The sequence below is a fragment of the Benincasa hispida genome, chromosome 6, assembly GCF_027475165.1.
Source record: "Benincasa hispida cultivar pf3 chromosome 6, pf3_genome.v1.1, whole genome shotgun sequence".
Classification (NCBI taxonomy): domain Eukaryota; kingdom Viridiplantae; phylum Streptophyta; class Magnoliopsida; order Cucurbitales; family Cucurbitaceae; genus Benincasa; species Benincasa hispida.
In genome coordinates, this window is record NC_143483.1 from 7712142 (window position 1) to 7716965 (window position 4824).

Here is a 4824-nt window from a genome sequence, read left to right on the forward strand (position 1 = left end):
GAGAAAAAGATATGCTTATAATTACGGAATAAGAGTATTGAATGTAGAGTGTGAGTTTAAATTAAAAAATAAAATATGATTTGAAGGATTCGATTAACTTTATAGTTTCTAGTGCATTCAGATGTCAATTGAGCTAAACTGCAATCCAATCTTGTATCAAAACCACAACAAACATTAATTTTATAAAACAATTTAACTTGGGTTAAAATGAAATTTACCAAAACTAACTTATATTTATTACTTGTTCTTCAAAGCACAGGTGACAAAAATATATATTTTAAGCAAACTCCAAACTAAAACGGTATTTTAATAACCTAACGGCTAATATTATTGAAAATAACATATGTTTAGAGAAAAACAAATTAAAAAAAAATGGAAAATTTGAGTAAAAATTATATATTCCGAGAATGGGCCCCAGAACCAGTGCTCTGTTCACTGAACATTTCTTCACTCAGAAGCGTCGACGCCGTGAAATCGGAGCCGCTGAGCACGGTGGCAAGGTGGCTTTTATACGATTCACTCCGGAGAGAACTCGCCGTCCACCTGATCGGAGAAAATGGCTCCTCCGGATAATTCAAATCGTCGTCGGCAACATTCCCGTCTGCTTCCTCCTGCAGCTGCAAGATGAACCTTAATTTCTCCTCCACCACCGTCATCGTCGGCCGGTGCTTTGCCAGATCGTTGATACAGGCCACCGCCAACTCCAAATATTGTTTCAAACAATCCCACGAAATTTTCCCTTTCAAATTCGGATCAATAATTTCGTAAACATTCCCTTTCTCCAAGCATTTCTTAGCCCATAGTGTAAGCTTGAACTTCTCTTCGCCGGCAAGAGGGTCCAGCGGTTTTCTCCCACAGAGCACTTCGAATAAGATGACACCAAATGAATACACGTCGGACTTTTCCGTTACTTTAAGACGGCGGTGGTATTCCGGGTCTAAATACCCCCAAGTCCCTTTCACCGCCGTACTGACCGCCGTGTTGATCTGCCCCAATTTCGACATCCCGAAATCGGCAACTCTCGCAACCCAATTTTCGTCTAGAAGGATATTCGTCGTCTTCACATCGCGGTGGATGATGGGTCGAGTGAATCCGGTGTGTAGGTAGTTTAAACCACGCGCCGCCCCGTTGCAGATTTGGAGGCGCTTCTTCCATGGCAGAGGAGAATTTTGGGTGTCGTAGAGATGTTCTTTGAATGTTCCGTTCGGCATAAATTCGTAAACTAATAGCATTTCTTTGCCTTCCAAGCAGTATCCGATGAGTGATACAAGATTGAAGTGGCGGAGCTCCGATAACAATTCAATCTCTGTTATGAATTCTTGTTCGCCTTGTTGGGAATCTGGGTTCAGTCGTTTGATTGCGACGGTGAGATCGTCTTCATCCTCCAAAATTCCTTTGTAAACAGCACCAAATCCTCCGACTCCAATCTCTCTTTCCTTACTGAAATAATCCGTCGCTTCGTAAATCTCTTCGAAGGTGAAAATCCGGCATCGTCGTTCTGGTAGCAAGTTATCCTCTGCTGTTTTCTTCTTCTTCCTCCTCCTTCTCTTTGTTTTCTTCTTACTCTGTTTCCATATGAACACAAATCCAACGAGGGAGATTAATATGGCAAACCCCACGCTGCTGCACACGATGGCGATGATCGTCGTTGCATTTGACTTTTTGGCTACTGGTTTAACTTCTGGCGGTGGTGCTCGTCCCACTGGGTTTGGTACTGCGAGATTAGTGCCGTTGCTCTGTTTGAATACTTCAATTCCATTCAAAATCACATCGAAGCTCTCACTTGGTAGTGGGTGTAAATCAACTGAGATAAATGGAGTATTCCCAGCTGCCATTGGTACATTATAGTCTTTGTAAATCGGAGTATCGACGGTATCTATATCGATGGTGCCGATATTTCGCTTATTGATGAACACTGTGAAGTGTCTCTGTTTTTCTTGGAACTGTTTCCAATGAATTTGGCAAAAATGAAGTCGCACCAGATAATTGAACCCGACATCAACGGGAAATTGCACCGACAAATTTTGTAAGGAATTGGCAGCTTGATCCTTACCCATAATTACAGCAGACTGGTAAACTGAATCTGTGGCAGTGAAGTTAGGAGTGGCAGTTGTATAGTTTAGAGAAGCAGAGTAATTTTGTATTCGGATGGCTGAACTGGATGTTACGTAGAGATTTCTCCCGCCCCAAGTTCGGTACATGCCGGAATCTTGACTCGGTATGACGTCGTTACCGCCGAGATTTTCCCGATAATAAAGCTCGAGGGCGATGTTGTTTCTGATAACCGCCGTCGTCCCCTGTTCCGCCGGAGAGTAGTAAAGATTTTCCGGCATGGAGACGACTTCGATTCCATTGACGAAGGCATAAGAATTCGGAGATGGGGTGAAGGTAATGTTCAACTTCTGGACTTCTCTGGCGACATGGATACAGAATTCTTTGGTAATGGTGGTTTTGTTCAAGAAATCAGCGACAAGGGCGGCGCTGAAGTTTTTCAGGAGAGTGAATTGGCCAGTTTGAACGGTGAAGAAGGCGTCGAATTTGGGAAATTGGTCGTAAGTTTCCGGCAAGAAGTGAAGGCGGATGAATTTTGGGCCGGCGGTGACCGGAAAAGAGTAGGTGAAGGGAGAGCGAGAGAGGCGTGCAGTTTTGAAGACGAGGTCGTTGGTAGAGGAGGTGGACCTGACGGTTGATTTGTTGACGGCGTTTGGTGGGTCGGAGAGGGAGAAAGTAGTAGCGTCGTCGCCGATCCATTGCCGGTCATCTATGGTTGCGGAGCTGGTGGCACCGCAGTCGACGGCGATGTTATAGGCGGGGACGTAATAAGAAGGCTGAGAAGTGGAGGGAAGAAGAAGGAGAAGAATAAAGAAGAAGATTGGGAAGAACAGAGGAAGGATTTTCATGGCAAACCATTAACAAGAACAAGAATTCAGATTTTTTATTTTTTTCATCTGCAGATTGAAATGAAGAGCTTTAAGATAAAGCTTCTTTTTCCATCAAAGATGATAGAACTTAAATGCTTATACTTTTTTAAAAAGGAAATTAAAGTTTGAAAGAGAGAGGAAATTAATTTCATGCAAGTGAAAACACAAACTTTATTATTTTTTTTAAAAAAAGATACAAACTTCGTCTTTATGAACATAGACTAATATGTTTTTAATTAGTAATTTTTGTTTTGGTTTATTTTCTTATGTCCTATTAGTGTTTCCATTTCAAATTTATTTTCATCACATACATATTAGATTTTATTCAATATAAACTTTTTAATATGATATCTAATCTTCTATGAAATAAGAAAAAAACAAGAACAAAAGAAATAAATTAGATAGCAAAATAAGGAGAAGAAAATAGAAGAGAATAATTGAACTCAAGTGTTGTGTGTAACATAGGGGCACCATATACCAATTTTTATAGACGTAGAATGGTGCATGTTATGATATGGAATTAGGGAGGTTATAGAATTTTGTAACCTATGTAGGTTATGAATATCTATATTAAATATTACAATACGCCTCCTTAGATATCCATATTTATAAATAAATGTATCATTAAAATCTTGCTAAGAAAAATCTAATGGGATAAAAACCTAAAGAAGGAACAAAGTACATTATTCGTATACTTAATACTTTAATAATTGACTCATTAAAAACCTTGATAGGAAAAACTAGTGGGATAAAACCATAGTAAAAAAAAGAGTATTGTACATTTACTCCCCCTCATGGAAACATCACCTGATAACTCTTGGTTGTCACATGCGAATGTAACGTGTTAACTTCTCAAATGCTATTGTACGTAACACCTTCGTCAATAAGTCTTTTAAGTCGTATTTTGAAGAGATTTGATGAATAGTGATGTCGTTATTTTGTGCTTCATCATCTTCATATGTCTTTTTAATCAAGTGAATGAACCATCATCGGAGTATTCAATAATGTACCTAGTCTATATAAGATTTTTTTACGTATAAATTGATGCAATTCCATCTATTTTATGGTTTATTTGAAAGCTAAGACAAAATTTATCATCTCAATTTCTTTCTTTAAAAACTCTATTGCCTTTGAAATCTCTTCAGCAGTTTCTACTCAAATAATCAACATATATGGAAATAATGTATAGTAAATTTCAGGTTGTGATTTCTTTATAAATAAAGCATATAGACAAATAGGGTTATTTTTATACCCCATATTAACAAATATTTAATAAGATGATTATTAAGAGATTCATATAAATGTATAGTGATTACATCTATAAGATCTATGTTAAGTTTTTCATATGTAGCCAAATAAAGTAAATATCTCATGGTAATGTATCTTCGATAGGAATGAAGGGAATTGGATTTCCACGGAAGCGTGTAATCGTAGTGCAATTTGAAAATCAATTTTATAGGATAAACATTAAATAAACCTAAGCATGCTCCTAATGAAGAAGAAGAGAAGAAAGGGAAGAAGAAAACTCGCCCTTGAATATTCCTCTTTCTTTACGATTTCTTCTCCTTTGCACACAAACAAATTCGAATCTATCAATGAACAAAGACACCACTGCAAGAGATTTCCCATTACGCTTTAGGATTCTAAGGAGCTAGATGTGTGGGCTCTAACTCTTTGGAAGAAGGAATGAAGATAGGGGGAATATTCTTGAGAGTGTAGAATAGGAAGAACATGAGAGTGGAGGCTAGGCCAATTTTTCACAAAATCCCTTACCCAAGGGTTATAATGGTATATCTATAGTGAGAGAGTAACTCCTCTCCAAGTCTTCCCACTTTCTATCATTTGTTAATTGATTGGTTAACTATTAATTAATTAATTAATTAATTAATGTATTTAAATAACT

At 38.0% G+C, this 4824-nt stretch overlaps 1 pseudogene across 1 annotated transcript; it reads right to left on the bottom strand.

The window, feature by feature from the left end:
• Window positions 1–213: 213 nt before the first annotated feature.
• Window positions 214–3355, bottom strand: LOC120079890 (receptor-like protein kinase FERONIA pseudogene; annotated as a pseudogene). The gene has a single exon (XR_016530118.1). The product of XR_016530118.1 is annotated as a receptor-like protein kinase FERONIA pseudogene (transcript).
• Window positions 3356–4824: the final 1469 nt, after the last annotated feature.